Source organism: Petaurus breviceps, unplaced genomic scaffold (genome assembly GCF_028583685.1).
Source record: "Petaurus breviceps papuanus isolate PSGF00001 unplaced genomic scaffold, PetGlider_PUasm1.0 175, whole genome shotgun sequence".
Taxonomy (NCBI): domain Eukaryota; kingdom Metazoa; phylum Chordata; class Mammalia; order Diprotodontia; family Petauridae; genus Petaurus; species Petaurus breviceps.
In genome coordinates this window covers 45483713-45504384 of record NW_027185764.1, presented here as the reverse complement: position 1 = coordinate 45504384, position 20672 = coordinate 45483713, and the positions used below count along the sequence as shown (strand labels likewise).

Below are 20672 nucleotides of genomic sequence, written 5' to 3'. Positions count from 1 at the left end.
TTTTGAAATCTACTCGTTCTGGATTTCATGCCAAAAATCTTTCCATCACCAAGGTAAAGGTTAAAAAAAACAGTCCCAGCAATACCACAGCCCAGCAGCTCTGTACTCAATCTCTTTAGCAGCAATGCCTTAGGCCAATAGTTCTCAAAGGGTGGTCCCAGAGACCCTTCCAGGAGGTAGACTGGGTCAAAACTATGTTCATAATGCTAATAATATCATTTATCTATTGAAATACTCTTCCCTTTTCCAACAACAGACCTGTGTGGGGTCAGATTTTCTTCATGTATTTAAACCAAAATAATGTATCATGACAGATTGAATATAAAAGTAGATAAGAGAATCTGTCTCATATTAAGCCAGACATTAAAGAAATTTGTAAAAGATCTAAAACAATGTCATTTTTCTTACTAATCTTCTTTGTTTTGAAAAAATATAGCCATTTTTTCACTAAAATATTTGTATGGTAACATATAATGAGTTTGTTATTAGTATTTTAATGAATTTATAATAAATATTTTAACTTTTACAGTTTTAATTTCCAGTATAGTAAATATCAAAAGATATAATTAGAGGTGGCCTGAAGGCAACTCAAACTGGATTGGGAGAGCTGATTGGTAAATTTTCTAGGTGAGTATTTATGCTTCAGATATCACCAAATACTATAAATCAGGACTTAATTTATTGTCTTGTTGATTGGCTAGGCTTAATAAAATAATAGAGGAAATGTAAATATAATAGATTAAACTTAAGTGTCATAAGTAGATTTTTTTTCAGTGATCCAGTTTTTAAACATTTCCCAGTATACTTCTGGATATAAACTACATAAACAAGTGTTCTATGAGGTCTTCAATAGTTTTTAGTAGTGAAAAAGAGTCTGGAGATCAAAAAGTTTGAGAACCACTCTCTTAAGTTAAAATGGCAGGAAATTCTAGCAGCTTCAATGCCTAATTTCCAAGGCCTCAGAACACTCAAGCTTCTACCTTTGAAATTTGAATTTCCTTTATAAGGTATTTTTCTCCAAGTGAGTCTAGGAGCTAAAGATGATTCACATACTTTTTCTCTCTCTCAGGGGATTCAGAGGACCTTCCCCACCCTGAAACTCCTGATGAATAAGAACAATGTTTTCATCATCTCTTTAAAGGCAAAAGCTTTCCTCCACCCCAGTATGACCCTCTATGTCTATGCTGGAAATAAAACACATTAGCCTGAATGGATTTTAGTAGCTATGGATTTTTATTTCAGACAGTTAAATTTTTTTAAATACTTACTGTGTTCACTATGTGATAAATACTTTGCATACAAATTAGAAGAACCATACAGCCCCTGCTCTCAAAGAGAAAACACATATAGTTGTAGAGCATATATAAGGGCCCAGAGGTTTTAAGGATTCTGCTACAGGGTAGATGGCAAGACCTGGGCCCCTTGGGGTCCACTGGCAGGTCAGATTGAAATGTCTGGGGGTCTGGAGAACATAGTGACAGGGAAGATAGTAAGGTGAGGCAATCCTCAGGGCTCAGTTTTAGAACAAATGGTAAAGCCTATTGATTTATCCTTTGTCTGACTATAAGAACAGTGATCAGTGACTTCTTACTGGTGAAACAGTGTGAATGGCCATGTTCACCCAACAAAAGGGTCAGGGGTGGAGGGGGCTGTCCCACCTCCATTGGGAAGAAAGAAGGGGATAGTAGACTGGGAATGGGAAGATGAATGGCAAGAAAGAATGGTAAACCACTTAATCCCAATTGCCTTGCCCTTTGCCCTCCAAAAAAAAATAGACATCTGCTGCCTCTTGGGATACATTTTCAGTGCTTCCTGTTCTTTCAGATAACTAACAGTTACTCAATGACTACACCCTCTAGTTCTTTCAGGACACAAGGCTGTAGTTCATCTGGCCCTGGTGCCTTGGATTCATCATGGGTAGATTGGTGTTGGGGGCAGTTAGATGGTACAGTGGATAGTACACCAGGCCTAGAGTTGGGAAGACTCATCTTCCTGAATTGAAATCAGACCTCAGACATAAACTAGCTGTGTGACACTGGTCAAGTTACTTAACCCTGTTAGTCTCAGTTTCCTCATCTGTAAAATGAGTTGGAGAAGGAAATGGCAAATCACTCCTGACTCCATCAGGGGTCAGGATGAGCAGAAGAAGAGATGAAGTCAGTGGCTATCAAAAAGACGAGAAGGAAAAGGAAGCATTGGCAGGAAGGAGGAAGCATTAGGGAAAGGGAATTCAGGGGTTCCCATGGTACCTAGTTTGAGTGAATCTACCAAATAGAATCTGAACATAATGCAGGCATGGAGGAAGTGAAGGGTCTAGACCATCCTGGCAGTTCAATCTCACCCTACCTGCCCATCAGCTTTAAGCAAGCTCTGACTTACACCCTTAACTCTTATTCTGTTGTCCAAAACAGTAACACGCGGTATCCCAGGCAAGGGTGGGGAAAGCAAGGCACTTATGGTGGACAAGTTGATCACTCTAACTCCAATCCATTGGCAAATATTCCCCCACTACCTACATGACTTGACCAACATGGATCCTCCACACTTTATTTTTCCTCCTTCCCAGAGTTCTCTTCCAATACCAAGTTCCAACACCAAGTACCATGGTTACTTCCAGGGGCTTCATTTTCCCCTGGCAATATTACAAACCAAGAAGGGTTTCAAACAACTCATTAAAATATTTCTATGGTGATTTGGGGGAAATCATTCATTAGGAAAAGAAATTCGTTTTAGATAAAGAAAATACTACAAAAGCCCTCCACTTATAACTAATAAAAATTCGTAGAATATCAAAGCTAGAAGGGCCCTTAAGAAAATGCACAATACAAACCTCTAATTTTATAGGTAAAGAAACCCATCACAAAAATCATAGGATATTAGAGTTAGAAAGACCCTCATGGGTCTACTAACATATAAAAAGGGACCCAAATACAACATACTAGACAAATGGTCATCCAGCTTTGCAGAACTTTAATGAAAAGTAACCTGCTACCTCTTGAGGCAAGTCAGGCTATTTTGGGGTAACTCCACTTATTAAGAAGTCTCCCCATTCCTCCATTCCACTCCACCCCTACCAACCACAACAAGGCTAAATTGACCATCCCATTGCTCCTGGTTCTGACACGGTGGATAAAGGGCTGGGCTTGGCATCAAGAAGACCTGAGTCTTCAGACACTAACTGTGTGACCTCTGACTGCCTCAGTCTTCTCAATTGTGAAATAGGGATGATAAAAAACCCTACTTCCCAGTGTTGTTTAAAGGATCAAATGAGATAATATTAGTAAAGCACTTAGCATACGGTAGGCACTATATAAAATGCTTGTTCCTTTCCCCACCTCCCACACCCCTTGTTCACTCTTGATAATCACTAACCATATATTCAATAATCAATTCTAGAATTCTACTAAACCTCTAGGTAAAACTTCTTCACCAACAGTTTGTACTCTATTCTCTTCCCTTTAAAAATATTAGGGGAGGCTAATAGAGCACCAGCCCTGGAGTCAAGAGGAGTTCAAATCTGGCCTCAGACACTTGACGATTACTAGCCATGTGACCTTGGGCAAGCAACTTAACCCCAATTGCCCTGCCCTCTCCCCTCCAAAAAAAATTAGACATTTGCTAACTCCTGAGATACCTCTTCAGTGCTTCCTGTTCTTTCAGATCACTAACAGTTACTCAGTGACTACACCTTCTAGTTCTTTCAGGACACAAGGTTGTAGTTCATCTGGTCCTGGTGCCTTGGATTCATCAAGGGTAGATTGGTGTTGGGGGCAGTTAGGTGGTACAGTGGATAGTACACCAGGCCTGGAGTTGTAAAGATTCATCTTCCTGAATTCAAATCAGACCTCAGACACTAGCTGTGTGACTCTAGGCAAGTCACTTAACCCTGTTGGCCTCAGTTTCCTCATCTGTAAAATGAGTTGGAGAAGGAAATGGAAAACCACTCTATCATCTTTGCCAAGAAAATCCCAAATGGGGCCACAAAGAGGTGGTCACACCTGAAGATGACTAAGCAACAATAACAAAAGATTAACACTGACTTTTTATGACCATATTTTTCTCTTCTATCACCTTCCTATTAGCCATTTTTTGGTTTTGTTCTTTCCTGTTCACTAATATAGAAAAGTAACTTGTTTGAAGTGACACTGTTAGTGACAGAATCATCACCAGAACTGAGATCTCTATTCATTTGGATTATCAATGCAGCATTACTGCCACTGACTTCACCATGAAAAGGCTTTGGAAGAAATACTGCTTTTTGGTTAAAGGAAAGTGATAAATTAACTAGCACTAGGGTATTAACACAACCACTCTAAAACAAAACAGAGGTCATGATTGCAAATCCCATAAGCACTGAATATAGGAGGCTATGTGAAGTTTGCACTTAACAAAGAAACATTTCAGAAGGCAAGCTCTACCCCAAAAGTTAGATATTTGACCTGCATAAAACCAATAAGCACCTAACATCACAAATAAGATAGCCTCTGTGTGTCTCTAAAGAAGGTGTTAAGCATGTGTTAAATGACTTCAGTTTCCTCTTCAGACTAATTTCAGAGCTATTACAGAAAGGTTTAGCAAAATATCTGAGAAAAGCAGTGCAGACTGTGGAAACTCAGTATATTAAACCTGACTAGGAAGTGCGTTGGTGCCAATGACCACAATGAAATAAATACGTGCATCACAACGTAAAATAAGATGGTTTGGGTCTGAATGATAGGTTTCAGGGGTGGGGAATTTATGGTCTTGAGGCCACATGCAGCCCTCTAGGTTCTTTTATTAAGGGGATCTGTTCTGTGAAGTTTGGATTCAATCAAAGGGTCATACTTAAGTACCTTCAGGACTGTATGTGGCCTGAAGGCCACAGGTTCCCCAACCCTACTGAAGTCCAGGGTCAGGGAAGGTGGCCTCAATGAAAAGGAAAGTACATATACTCTGGCATGGACTCATATACAACCACTGACCCAAAAAAGGGCTACTTACAAGTCACATGTTGGTCTCTGCCATCGGGTAGTCTACCTTATGTAATTTACCACTTATGGTATGACTTTCTGGTCCAAATCCCACACCCCAGAATGACTCTACCAGGTTTCCAAGACCCACGTTTGAGAGTCAAACATTGTTCAGTGGTTCAGTCCTGTCTGACTCTTGGTGATGACATGAACCAAAGCATGCTATGCCCTTCTATCCTCCACTATCTCTAAACATCTGCCCAAGTCCATATTGTTTCCATGATACTATCTATCCATCTCATCTTCTGTGATCCCCTTTTTCTTTTGCCTTCAATTTTTTCCATTGAGTCTTCTCTTCTCATTATGTGGCCAAAGTACTTAAACTTCAGCTTCGGTATTTGACTTTCCAATGAATAGTCTGAATTAATTCCTTTAAGTATTAACTGATTTGATCTCTTTGCTGTCCAAGGAATTCTCAAAAGTCTTCTCCAGTGCCATAATTTGAAAGTGCCAATATTTTCTTTATAGTCTAATTGTCACTTTCATAAATTGCTATGGGGAAATTATTGTTGTTGTTCATCCTTGGTTCTTGAACAGGACCAATGATATCAGTAGTATAATGTCTTGATTTACAAGTGAATTGGACTAAAGTGAGACACAGCTGTGGAAGGTCATCAGTCTCACTCTCTCCTCCTGAGCCATCTGAATTCAGTAGCAAGATATAGATCAGGACGACTGGTAAAGGCCCCAGACGCAGTGGAAGACCTCGTCCTTTTTAAGCTAAGGTCTTTCCCAGGCCTCAGTTTGTCTGAGTCAACACTCATTTGGTACTTAGAGGCTAGGTAAGAGTTGAAGTAAAAGATGGCCTACTTTGCCTTAACAAAAGAATAGATGATGTAGGTGAAGACACTCAGAGTTTCTGACCAGAACGGAAATAATTGCTATTCACACTCACTCAGAGCCATCAAAACCAAAATAATGAGCAAGTGAGGCTTGGGCTGGAACCTATTATTGGCCAATAAATGAAAACCAAAGTGATGTGAGTTTAAAGGCACAGTCAAGTAGCTCTATTTGAATCCCAATGGGCTTTATCAAGCCTAGATTTCCAGAGCTATATTTCAAGAAATCATAGATGAAAACTACATGGGACAAAAGAGTTAATTGTCCCAGTTTTTAAAAAGTGATATAATAGATGGGGAAGGAAAAAATCTAGCCACCAAGCCCCAAGATATCTTACAGGGTATAAGCAATAAATAAAATTCCTTTGGACAGAGTACCCATATGTAAGGGTATGACTCCCCATGTGGATAGAGGTAGAGGAAGAAGAGGCTGCTGGAAAAACAATACCTTTAACTATACAGACCTTTGTCAACATGGATGTCTCTGCTTTTTAGTATGCTGACCAGATTTGCCATAACTTTCCTTCCAAGCAAGTGTCTTTTAATTTCATGGCTGCAATTACTATCTGCAGTGATCTTAGGCCCCAAGAATATTTCTTCTCCCTCTATTTGCTAGGAAGTTGTGGAACCAATTGCTAAAATCTAAAGATTTTTTATGTTAACCTTCAAGCCAGTTTTGACGTTCTCTTTCACCCTCATCAAGGGACTTCTTAATTCCTCTTCACTTTCTGCCATCAAAATGCTGGCATCTACATTTCTGAGATTATTAATATTTCTCCTGGCAACCTTAATTCCAGCTTTTGATTCATCTATTCTGGCATTTCACATGATATACCCTGCATATAAGTTAAATAAGGTAACAATATACAACCTTGTATTCCTTTTCCAATGTTACCAATAAGTTTTTCCATTTTTGATTCTAACGGCTTACAGGTTCCTTAGTAGACAAGTAAGATGACCTAGCATTCCCATCTCTTTGAGGACTTGCCCATTTTGTAGTAATCCACACAATCAATGGCTTTAGTGCAGTCAATGAAGAAGAAATAGATATTTTATCTGAAACTCCCTTGTGTTTTCCATCATCCAACTAATGATGGCAATTTGGTCTCTAGTTCCTCTGCCTCTCCAAAAACCAGCCTGCACTTCTGGTTCTTGGTTCACATATTGCTGAAGACTAGTTTGCAGAATCTTAAGCATAACCTTGCTGGCATGTGAAGTGAGCATAATTGTTCAATAATTTGAACATGCCTTGGCATTCCCTTTCTTTAGGATTGGAACGTAAACTGATCCTTTTTAGTCCAGTGGCCACTGTTGTGTTTTCAAAATTTGCTGACATATTGTGTGCAGCACTTTAACAGCACCATCTTTTAGGTTTTGAAACAGATCAGCTGGAATTTTACCATCTCCACTAGCCTTATTGTTAGCAATGCTTCCCAAGGTCCACCTGACCTCATTCTCCAGGAGATCTGGTCCTAGATCAGTAACTACACCATCCTGGTTATTGGTGATGTTAAGATCTATCTTGTATAGTTCTTATGTGTATTCTTAACTCCCTGTCAAGGCAGGACTCTGCTTCCAATGGGTGTGGGGGTGGGGGTGGGGGTACTGTCCCAGTCTTCTGAGGCTTTGTATCAGCTGTTGGATGCCCTGACTCTGTGGGCCCAGAGCGCCAGAAGCAGCTGCTGCAGCTGCCACTGTTGCTGTCACCACTGTCGCTGTCTCCGCTGCCGCTGCCACATCCACCTCCGCCACCCTGGGGCTGGGGTCATACCTTGCATTCCTCTTTCACCCAGGTCCCACAGAGTTGAGTTCCGCCACTGACCTTCTACACTGCTGTCAGCATTTGTGAATGGAGAAGTCTGGAATCACCACAGCTGCCGGTGATTCATTCCCCAGAGGTCTGCTGGGGCTCATGCCACCAGGTGCAGCCCACACCTGCCGGCTCTGCTCCAAGGACAGTGCAATATACCCTTTCTGTGAGTCTTCCAGTGTGTTTCACTCTGTCATTTTGTGCAGCCCTAGAATTTGTTTAAAGCCATGTTTTCAGGTATTTGGGGGAGAGCTCAAGCAAGTCTCTGCTTTTACTCCACTATCTTGGCTCCACCCCCTTGGGTGTATTCTTGCCACCTGTTCTTACTCTCTTCTACATCCACTCTGAATATGGAGTGGAGGTGATAAATAGATTTAAGGGATTAGATCTGGTAGAGACTGTTGCTGAAGAACTATGAACAGAGGCTCTTAATATTATACAGGAAGCCGTAACAAAAAGCATTCCAAAGAAAAAGAAGAGTAAGAAAACAAAAAGGGTCTGATGAGGCTTTGCAAATAGCTAAGGAAAGAAGGAATGTGAAAGGGAAAGGCAAAATGGAAAGATACACTCAACTGAATGCAAAATTCCAGAGAATAGCAAGGAAAGATAGGGTTTTCTTGAACAAGAAGGAAAAATTTATGCATATATGTGTATATGTATATATGAAAAAAGAGAATGGGAAACACAAGAGATCTCTCCAAGAAAATCAGCAGTTATCAATGAAATTTTTCATGCAGAAATAAGCATGATAAAAGACCAAAATGGTAGAGATTGAACAGAAGAAGAAGAAATTTAAAAGAGGTGGCAAGAATACACAAAAGAGAGTCAAGAATAAGAAAGCCTAATTCCCAAGAAGCCCCCAGATGTATTATTAGGCATTAATTATGTGCCAGTCACTGTGCTAAATTCTGGGCCGAACGCCTTATTTGAGAAACTACTGGGGCTGAGGTCCATAGTTTGGTTCTAGTTACCTAAAATTAACTTTTGGATAAAAAACAAGCTATTTCTCTTTTTGTTTTCCTCTCCCTTCATACTGGTAAATAAAACCATGATCAGGAAAACATGTACATAAGGTGCAATTTGATAAATAAATATGGATTTAAAAGTAGGAAATCTTTCCACTAATGGATAGCTTTCTTCTTTTTTAATATGGTCAATAGTCAGTCAACAAGCATTTATTGAGCACCTACTATGTGCCAGGCATAAAGCAAAAGAAGGCTCATAACTCTAGAGCTTTGGAAGGGCCCTCAGAGTCCATCCAATCCAATTCTCACATTTCATAGTTTAAGAAAACCAAGGCATAGGGAAGCCCAGGGGCTACCCAAAGTCACATAAGCAGTAACCATCAAAAGTAAGATTCGAACACAGATCTTCTGACTTCAAATCCAATGTCCTTCCCACTGTGTCACACTTCAAATCTTAGGAGTAACAGAGTTATAAATGAGCCAAAAATACCAACTCAGCCTGACCACATTGGCTGGCAACCTGTTTGTCAGACAATTAAGTATCAACTGAGTCCCCAAAGGGTTAAAATTAATAATGATAACTATTATTATTATTTCACCAAACATTCACATAGCACCTACTATGTGCCAGGTACTATGCTAAGAGTTTTACAATTATCTCATTTAATCTCATGACGCTAGAAATATTCATATATAGTACCACAGGAGAAAGTGACATCATTTAAGTGTGGACTTCTTATTCCAACTTCATTCAGTGGTGCCTAGATTAATTTATTAAATGAAGGAAACAGATCTTCTTTAAGGATGGCAGTGGTTCAGGGAGCAGAGAAAGAAGCAATGAAACCTGCAAAGGAAGAATAGAGAATAAGCATTTATTAAGTGCCTACTGTGTGCCAGAAAATGTACTAAGAGCTTTCCAAATATTACCTCATTTGATCCCCACAACAATCCTGGGAGGTATGTGCTGTTATTATCCCCATTTCACAGTCAAGGAAGATGAGTCAAACAGAGGTTGAGTAACTCGCCCGGAGTCACACAGCTTAAGTAAAATAGTCAGATCTGAACTCCAGTTTTCCTGACCTGAAACCAGGTGTTCTACCCACTGTGGTTTCTAACTGCCCAAGTAAATAATGAAACTATGCAAATTAGCTCAGGTACATCAGGTGAGATCAGAGAGGAGGAGAATAATCTTTAGGAAAAGTCTATTAGAAGGAGAATGCGAATAAGTATAGCTCATATTATTGGGATTGTCCTTCTCTGGAGTCAGAAGATGTGAATTTAAGGCTTTGCTCTTAGTGTGACAAGGACTGAGTCATTTTACTTCTCTGAATCTCAATTTTCTTCATCTGTAAAATGGGAATAACTCCCAAGAATACTGTAAGCAAAGTGCTTTGTAAATCATAAAGTGAAATATGAGTGAAGTATTGTTATTATTACTGTCTATCCCCAGATTATGCATATGTCTCATATTGTTCAGCATGGGCTAGTAATAATTTCTCATGTTCATAAACACTTTAATAAAATAATAAACATTTTTGAATTTATCTTTAATGGAAAAGGAAAAAAATATATCAACCAACAGCTTAGCTCTAAAACCCAAATACACTAATTAGATTATGAATTGCCACTACTCAGTAAATACCATCCATCCCACAAAACATATAAGAAGCCAATTTCCATCAGCCAACATTTTCCATCTTATTTTCTCTATAATATTTAGCTCTTTGCTTTAATTACGCTCGATATTTACAAAGAGAAAGCTGGCGTTGTATTAATTGGACTGCTTCTTGATCTAAGTTGGCAAAAAACAAAACAAAACAAAATTCTCCCTTATATTTAAGGAAAAATACAGAAACAAAACTTCTTTCTCATATGGACTTAATGCCAAAACTTCCCTCTGTATTCTGAATTCCTTTAAATCCTGTGCCTGTCCTGAGTTTGTGATCTGTGGTAGTCATGAAACATGTTATCAGGAATCTGCTGTCCAGATCATACTGGCTTTTACTTCCTACTAAAACCCATGAGTGCCCCTCTATCAGGCCCTTACAAATGTATGGAACTTCAAGAGACTTCCTATTTTCTTTTTCTTTTTTGATTTGATTCAGGGAGAGGCTTTAGAAAGTACAAAACCCCAGAGAAAATTGCAGTACAGCAACTCACTAGAGCCTTGCTGTTCTGATGTCTTTCTTGTGGCTACATGAGGCCCTCTGTGGCAGTGACATGAACATTGACCTGGGGGCTGGGAAACTGTGTGATCTGGAGCAAATGACTTAACCTTTCGGAGCCTCATTTCCTCATTTGTCAAATGAAGCCAAAATTTCTGGCCTAGTTCGCAGAGGTCACGATGAGGAGCACATTAAAAAACGCATGGGAAAGCGTCCTAAAAGGCAACAAAGTCCTTAAGCGAGAGAAGGAATTGCTGTCAGCATCTCTCCCAGCAATCGTTCATGACTGCAGGAGGTATACGTGTTCACTCCTGAGGGTAACGAGGGGCCAGCTAGACAAGTACCCTCCAAAAGAGCAATGTCACCTCTGAGATAAACAGCTTATTCAATGATTAATTACATTAATGGCATACCTCGTTATCGTGGCTTCAGATGATGGGAGCCCAGATATGCCCCAGGTCAAAGCCTGTCCACCAAAACCAAAGGAGAACAAAAGCCCATCTTTCTATAGGGGATGGGGACTGGACCTATGATGTCATGGACATAGAGAACTTCCAAAGGAGGATCCCCCTTCACCGATGTGGATTGTCATTTTCTCTGCAATTTGCAGTTTTACAGTAAAGCCGCCTCAGGCACTGCCAGTCTAAGTATATTACTCAGGTTCACACAGCCAGTGTCACACACACAATTTGAACTTGAGACTTCCTGGCTCCCTGACCAGCTCTCTATTAAGTCCCCTAAAGCTGTCTCTCCCTTTTTCTGTAACTTAGATCTATAACCCCCTCACACACATGTATACTTACCCTCAATATTCTGATACCTTGATTTCCTTAGTTTACTCATTATTATTAATATAATGGCTGTTTTGAAATTGTAATGTGTCCCTAAACACTTGTTATATTAAGTTATATTAGGTCCTACATATAGCAAATGAAAAACAAATTGAGTATGCAGGGGGGAAAGCAGACTATGCACTTGGTATATTTTACTAAACAAAATATTACTTTGAGAGCATCTGAACAACTTAAAATTTTTTGCACATAAATAAGGGAATCAGAAGAACATGACATTTTTTTTAAGATTTGGTCACAAAGGTTTACATATAACAACATGGATATTTAACAATTTATTGGAATATTGATTGGATAGAATTATTGAAAAATATTTAGTAACAGTATAATAAGTACATTCACTTCTAGCTTTAAAGAAAAAAACAACTACAAGAAAAATCCTGTAAGCTGAATAAAATATCTGCCTCTTTTTTTAACTGCTATAAGGTGGGGATTTTTTTAGGAATTCCTATAATTAAAGCTTTATTTGATATTAATATAATTTGAGATTCTTGAAAATTTATTTGTGCTTGAAATTTTTGTAACACCTGTCTACTAAGCATTAACAATTGAATAACAGAACCCTTAAAAAGCTTGTAGTGGATGTCATGCCATTTAAAAGGGGAATAAATGACCACAGGAGACCGAGTGACTAGTCAGTTAATGTTTAAAGCCATAGCTGATGCAAAAATAAAATAACAGGTTTGCTGATGCCCCCTTCCATTAAGCAATACTCACCACTTACAATGTGCCTGAGCACATGCCTATAAGTGCAAAATAAAATTTTGTAAGGAAAATAGAGAGCCCCACAAGCATATGGTTACCGCATTTCCTGTTTGTACACTCAAAATACCTGTTTTGAAAGGGCGATTACCTGTTTGCAGTCACAACTGAGGTGTAAATCTCTAAAATTTGAGCTGACAGGTTTTACTATGTAATGAAACATGTCAAGTGCAAACTGACAAGTGGATTTAGTTTGGGGAGGTTTTTTCCTAACACCTTTTTCCATTATAAGAACAGCACTTCTGGGCTCCATGATTTCCTACAGAATTTCATCCCCCAAATAAAATAGAATAAGCAGGTGTACCTCTGACTGCTTTCATAGTCCAGAAAGTGCAGAATTTATATTATATAATTATATTTTATATATATATAATTTATATTATATTATATATAATTTATATTATTGTATTTTATATTATATATTATATACAAATTATGTTATATTGTATTATTAAATATAATGTCTATGTATGTATACATTTCCTAAAAATGCATACATATATATCACACACACATATGTGCACACACATTGCCATCTTAAAAATGGAGAGGTCTGCTTTCCCTTGATCATCTCCACTAAGGTAATGGCTTAAGACCCCTTAAAACCAGAATAACAAGGCCACATCCCACACTCTTCAAAATCCAACTCTGAATAAAACTTCCAGAATTTAGAAAGTTAGACTATATCACATTGTCCAAACAAACTAACTCAAAGAAGGTGACCCAGAAGTGAAAGGCACAACCTCCCTGAGGCAAAACAGCCACTGCATGGGAAACCCAAGTAGAATTAGAATCCTCAAGGTGGCCCTGTCCACCATCCTGTTTAATTCAGCTGGAATCTGGGTGAAATGTTTCGTTAGGTTCATTTGTAAATAAATTATATTAGGCATAGGTTTTTAGTTTTGGTTTTTTTCTTTTTAATCAAGGTATTTATAAAGACGAATATGCTTTAATTTCAGTGGTTGCCTATAGATGTGCAAACAAGGGGAAGGATTTCAGTTCATTTAATTTTTTTAAATATATGGCCATCATAAGTTGGATCTCTGTCCTCACCGGAGTCATCAGAGTGAACACCAAACAATAAGCATTAGTTCCTTATTCTGGCAGCAACTTAATTTATATCCTTTTCATTTTACAGACTTTGAGGCAAAGACATGATACAGCAGATTATATTTGCATATAATCTTTTAATTATTTAACTTTTTAAACCCAGTATTAGATATTTATAATCTTAATTGTTCACACAACTGGCTCAACATTAAATAGAAAATGATATTTATTTATTATTAAATGTAGTATAACAAAAGAAATGGTTCTCTATGTATTTGCAGTGGACCTCTAGTGCCCCCGTCTGGTACAAAATATGAAGAAAACTCACTAAGGCTTTAAAAGACCACTTGAAGTAATCCCCTATATACAGCTGTTTATGGTAAGATTCCTCTCAATTTTACTCACTGATTAAATCGCATAATTCCCCTTTTTTTTGAATGGCAAGGAACATGTTTTGCTTTGTAATGGTTCCAATTTACTTTCATGACAAGGACTGTACAGAAAAGAGACCTACTTCTTAAGACTAATCAAATTGATTTCTGAATTGAGTTTATAGTAAAAAAATTAGGTAACCATCTTTTTTCTATGTGAAATTTTTTCACCATCAGTTCCTCACTTTATTGCATGAAAGATAATAAACCTACAGACATACTTGGGTTAATAATATTAAATGCCATGTTGCCATGTTTTCTACCAAATCCAGCCTGATGCTAACAGATACAGTCATTCATTACAGTTGCTCTCGACGTAGCATAAAGGGCAAAAGGCAGCATGATAGATTAAAAAGATATTATGCTACAATATTAATTATAGCATCAGCATCTTTTTGTGCTCCTACTGCATATAAATGTCTATTTTCATTTTAAAATTCTGAATACACTTTGGGAGAGACAGATTTGTTGCTTAGACATAGGAAAAGGAAATGATAGTAGCAGAAAGGCTGGAATTTTCCTGTATCAATTTAACCAAGTCTGTGTCTCAGAGAAAAGCTGGGGCCTTTCGGACACAATTTCCCTACCTAGAGAGCTATTCCATTTAATTTGTGAAACATTCTGTGAAGCACTGCTACTGATGGTTGTTGACACAGCAACAGAACTGAAATAGAAATTTTAAAAAACATTTTATAATCTTAATAAAATTAATGATAAATATTTTAAAATCTACACTTTGAAACTAGAGGTTCAGTAAAATAACTTTTTTTCTAGAGACTATTATAAAGGTACAGCAGAACATCAATGTACAGATATTTTTTTAAAAATTATTAGTTTCAAGTCTATAAAAATTAGCAAAATGTGTTAAATCTCCCATTGATAAATTACTAAAGGATCAATGATAAATTTTATCACTAAAATGTGTACAAAATAGAGCTCTTCATAATTGCAGAATAGATTCTAAATATTCAGAATTGTAGAATTACATTAAAAGACATTCTAAAATTGACTGTGCTTTATAATTTATAGAACATGCTTTTGGTCAAGAAACAATTACTTATTTTTACAATTTCAAAATATTTCCTTCAATAGATTGAATTCTCTGAGAATTCCTTTGCAATATTGTCCCCCATAAACCTTAAGTTTGGCTCCTACTGTAATGCTACAAATCAAATAGGCTTGTTAGAGAAATCTTAGTTATCTGATTAGGTTCAATGAATGTTTTTCTTCTAAAGAGCCTTTACTCTGTGTCTTTATTGCTCCCAAATAGTTTTATAATAATTTAGCTAGCTGAAAAAATAATGATTGTAATATTTTTTTCTAACATTCCTGCTGCCCACTTCAGGGTTGCTTGAACATTTTATTCCCACTGATGCATTTTAGCTTTCACACGTTGAAAATGACAACCAGTTCAATTTGGGGATGCAAAAGAACTGAATACATCAGGAATAACCAGATTTAATGAGATGTTTGTGTTGTGCTGCATCTCGAATAGAAAAGTGTTGGTCTTTGAAAATGTGAAGGATTGTAGAAATAGCACTTAGGGATGTGATGTTTTTTTAAAAAATAGTTATTGTCCTTTTACTGTCCAAATTAGTTACTTAACTCTATTGCATTCTTCTGGACAGTAGTACCAGCAGATAAGGCTTATACACTTCACTGATTATTCTCCATTATCAGTAATTTGTCAAAATATCACCTACTAATTTGTCAAAGTACCCAAAATTCATGATGTAATCCAGATGTTCCTACTCTGTTTTTCCTCTCCAGATTGTCAAAATATACAAATGAGCTTTCAGCTATTATACTGAATAGGAAATTAATTTTTTAACAAGTTATTTAAATCTTTATTCCCTAGAAACTTTAGGTGTAATGCTTTAACATATGGAAAAAAAAAACTAAAATTAAATAAAAGCTTTGATTTGAATTCTAGCTTTGTTCCTTTGGAAGCTTTTAATTCCATCACTCATATTGACTGTCACCATCAAGAATTATTTATTGCACAACTATAGTGTGTATGCACTGTATTGGGCATGCTCAGGTTAATTTTGGTTTATTTACTGTTTTGTAAATGACTGCAGAGTACCTAATTTTGTACATGTACGTGATAGGTTCTCAATAAATGTTGATGATGATGATAATATTGGAAAGCCACTGCTCCTACCCCAAACAAGAAGCATCACTTTTCAAGGGTTGAGAAATGTGGACCACATTATGCTGAAAAATTACTGAAAAGGAGCTGCTGCAACAAGAAGAAGCATGTTTTCTGTTATTGAATCTTAAATTCCAAATGCCTGAAAATTATACACTCAAAATCAAAAGCAGGACACTAACCCACCAAAATACATAGGATCTATCTAAGGCCCAACATCTATAGCAGCAGTAGAAAATTCAAGGGAAAAGTACTAAACATTTATCTAGATGAGCCCAATGATCTGGAAATTTCAACTACTTGGATAACAGACTGAATTTTTCAATTATAATCTGATGCGTGTATCCTATTAGGCACAGGTTTAGTCTTTACACTCTACACTCTATCTTTTCATTCTTTCCTTCTTGCCTAACTAGGATTCCAAGTTGTAAATCAGATTAAATAGTCTTGCAATACCTAATTAGGAAGGGAAGAGGGGGGAGGAGACAGAAAGAAAGAGGGAGAGGGAAAGGGAGACGGAGGGGGGGGAAGAGAGAGAGAGAGACAGAGAGAGAGAGAGAGAGACAGAGAGAGAGACAGAGACAGAGACAGAGAGAGACAGAGAGAGAGAGAGAGAGAGAGAGAGAGAGAGAGAGAGAGAGAGAGAGAGAGAGCACACACTATTGGGAAACTGAGAAGTTAAATTATTTTAGCAAATGTAACTGCAACACAATTCCATTTCCACAATCAAAAATTTATTTCATTTCAGTAGATAATAGTAGCTATCATAATAACTATATGTGTGATTGAAGCTTGTTTCATTTTAAAATATCAAAAGAATAATTTTTGTCTCTTTAAAAATTATTTACATAGACAATAAAATATGTAATTTTACATGTATTTTAATCTTTCCTAAAGTTGCTTATCTAATCATTTCACGAAGTATTTTTTTTAAATAAGGTATAATCATTTAGCACAAATCGTTTAAGAGATCATTATTACCAGAAGAAAAATTAGTAGGCTATTTTAATAGTTCTAAGGATGATGAAATTCACAAAATATCCCTCAAATGATCATTATGAATATTTAAAAGAGTGTCCATGTGTTTGACTCAGCCTAAACTCTTAGATCTAACCTTATTTTCTTCCTTCATTACTATTCAATTTTAACACGTTTCTTGATATTATATACACTGAGTTTGCCATTTTATCAATATGAGAAAACATCTTCAGTTCAAGGTATATGATCATTTTTGCAATTTGATGCAACTTGTTTAGACGTAGACTACATTTTTTAAAAAAGAATTCTAAGAGAACAAACTAAGCCTTGAAAAAAATAAAATCAGGATGTTCCTCAAGTGCTACATTTTTTTTTCCAGGCAAATCTTGTCATTTTACTTTCATCTGTTCCCTACTCTCCACTTTTCTCAGTGCCCCTCAGTGCTAGAAAACTCTGAAACTCTTGCCTTTCATCATTCAAAGTTCTTCTCATTTCCTCATTTGTCCAAGAAACCTTCGCCAGCTAAGGGAAAGTGAGGTGATGACTTATTTCTTCAATCCGCTTCTCAACTCAGATAAACAAACCATATCCTCTTGCATGACTAAAGCCACAAACCAAAACCTACACATAAGAAAATGCCCTTGCTGAAACATCACAAGTGTTTCGTGATTTGTTCTTTTGTAAGTCTGCACATTTCAAGGTTATTTTATTTGTTTAATTTATTTTTTAAGTTCAAAGCAGGGGACAGTTTACACTTATCATATGGTTACCTTGCAAATTTCAGCACTTTATAATTCTTTGATGATTATTCAGATATATGTAGTCTGTAAGGGAAAGTCCAAATTGCAATTTGTACAAAATGATCTTTAAGGTACATTCCACATGTCCTCCTCAATTAGAAAGCAAAGTATTATAATTTTTTATTACTCTAGTTAATTTCAAGTATATGCATGCCATGCAAGAGTGTCTCTTTCATTTTAGTCAACATATCTAAATGCTGCTGTCTGCAGAATTCTGAGACACCACAGAGATAGAAAATAAATAATGGTTGTGATCCCTGTCCTCAAGAAACTTTCCCTCTCTTCCAGAAAGAAAACCTTTTGTAATAAGGATATAGTAATTCAGAATTACTTTATGTAAATTGTCATTAGAGGACATGAAACATTCATAATGTATGAAAAATGGAATTTCTTGGAACAACAATGAAAATGCTTCCTCTAGTCTCCATTAATTAAAACTATTTTGTCAAGACAGTAGCACAGGATGAAAAACAAGGGTGGTAGAGATGAGAAGAGTAGAGTATCATGCTACAGTGTGTCTGATAGTCACTCTAGTCCCACCTTGAATCAATTCATGTTTATTTCATTAACATATTTTTTTCAATTATATATCACATGCATACATGTGTTTCTAGCATAAAGCACCATTAAGAAAAGTTTGAGCTTTTAGTTCAATTGATTTTTAATTAGATTTAAGATATGTAACTTTTTAAGTCTTTATACACATGTATATGATATTCAGTTCAACATCTCTAGTAATATTGACTTAAAAGTAAAGAAAAAATATATTTTATTAATAAGAAAGGAGGAAAAAAAGACAAGTGGCCTATCAGAGAAAAATCTCAGAAAGGAAAAGAAAGATCTAAGGGAGTTATGAATTCAAGAAATGCTTTTCAAGACTTATTATTAATTCATGCATTTGATTGATGGCTATTTTGTACAATGTTTTTTGGTAAAAAAGCAAAAGAAGTTGAATACTATAACAAATATCCTCAGAAATTAATACTTTACTTGTCACTGCTATTTGTCATCATGCTTTCAACTAAAGAGAAAAATCTCAAGTTAACGCTTTCCCAAACAACACCTTTCAAAATAGTTTTGACTCAGAAACCACCATCATAATAAAAGCAATAAAACTCAACAAATTGGGGGGATATGGGGAGGAGGAATAATGAAATTATATTTTTCTAATTTTAAAAGGGTTTTTTTTCCTACAATGAGCTCCCTCCTTGAAATTTCTACAATTGTACACGTACAAGATGTATGTTCAACTATTTCAAGCTTTTGCATGGATTTGTCTGTACTGGGGACTGGCCACTATGTGTGAAGTCTAAGGGGACTGCTCCATGTTAATGAGAAACCAAGGAATTCCTCTAGCAGCATCCACATAAGTGTGAATCACATAATTTAAAATTGCCTCTGGGCAGCTTTAACTGACATTACTTGTTCAAAATTTTAGGTCCCCTTTCTTTTAAAAAGAATAATTCAATGGGGAAGGAAGGAAGGAAGGAAGGAAGGAAGGAAGGAAGGAAGGAAGGAAGGAAGGAAGGAAGGAAGGAAGGAAGGAAGAAGAGAGAGAGAAAGAATTTTGCATCGAATTCCAAGTATCAGTTATGGACTAGGGATACTACCACACTAGTACACAAGGGATATTGAAGGGATAAAGTGGACAGGATGAGAATCCTAAAATCCTGCTGCTGCTTCAGGAAAACAATGTGAAAACTCAGGCTTGCCAGGTGCAGTCAAATTTCATAGTAAGATTTTTATAATCACAAGACTGAAATCTCTAGCAAATATTACACACATTCTACAGTAACATTTAACCAAATTCTCTCCAATCCTTAAATTCAGTCTGAGGGTTGACTTAAATACAAAACAAAGATCCAAGTTATTTTTTATCATATTATTAGGGCTTTTTACCCCTTTCCAAAGTATAAAAATTATTAACTATGTACTTCATTGCTCTGTAGAAATGGTACCCAGGCTGAATTTTTCAATTTTCACAAAAGAAAGCTTGAACACAAAGTATAGTTTGAAAATGAAAGTAAAAATGTGAATGGAATGGAGCCAAATAAAATCAAGCAAAAAAATTTACATCAAAGTCAGTTCAAAAGATATATTTAATGATTTGACCTTTGGTTAAAAACCACATCAAGTTTATTTCATGATTTGAGTTTTACAATTTTAGCTCAGAAATAGATAAAAATGAATAGCAGTTTTCATAATTTAAGATTTAAATTCTGATTTCATGAAAGAACTAATTTGGAATAAACTTTGGGGAAAAAAAGGAATAATTTCAACTGCCCTACCTTCATTTTCCTACCTTCAGAAACTTGAGTAGTAACTTAGGTTCATTAAGAAAAGGACTTAATTTTTCTTTAAAATCCATGCATTAGTCCAACAGAGATCTGCAATATTGAACTTAGAATAGAATATAAAAGTAATAATCAACTAGATTTTTTGAGGATCCTACATATATTTCCTTCTTTGCCCAGGCATTGGAAAACCTCCTTGAAAGGTTCTGTCTTTCTTATCCTTACTGGAAAAATAATTTGGCATCTTTACCTGATCAACGATGAAAATGAAATGCTTAACCTTTGTGAATATAAACGTGCCTTAAAAATGTCGATTTCTGAACAAGAAAAAATAACATATAGCTACATATGTATACAAAGATATATTCCGAATAATAACAAGAATAACTTTGTAAAATACTAGGGTCTTGAGATAAGTTTTCAGAAATGGAGTTTGACACATTTCTAATCTCAACACAGATGTCACCATTTAATTTCTCTATGTGTATTATTTTTCTTGTTTTTAAAGCTAGTTTTGTTGAAATAGAGCTCTCTGTGCACTTCTGTTCTTATGAGGAAAGAGGTGT

General features: G+C 36.3%; 1 long non-coding RNA gene across 1 annotated transcript in view; it reads right to left on the bottom strand.

Annotated features, from left to right (window-relative positions):
• Positions 1-8820: 8820 nt before the first annotated feature.
• The window catches only part of LOC138159114 (uncharacterized), a 41775-nt gene continuing 29923 nt past the window's right edge, over positions 8821-20672 (bottom strand). Inside the window, exon 3 of the long non-coding RNA XR_011167810.1 lies at positions 8821-9467. This is a non-coding gene — a long non-coding RNA (uncharacterized lncRNA). The remainder of the gene's footprint in view (positions 9468-20672) is intronic.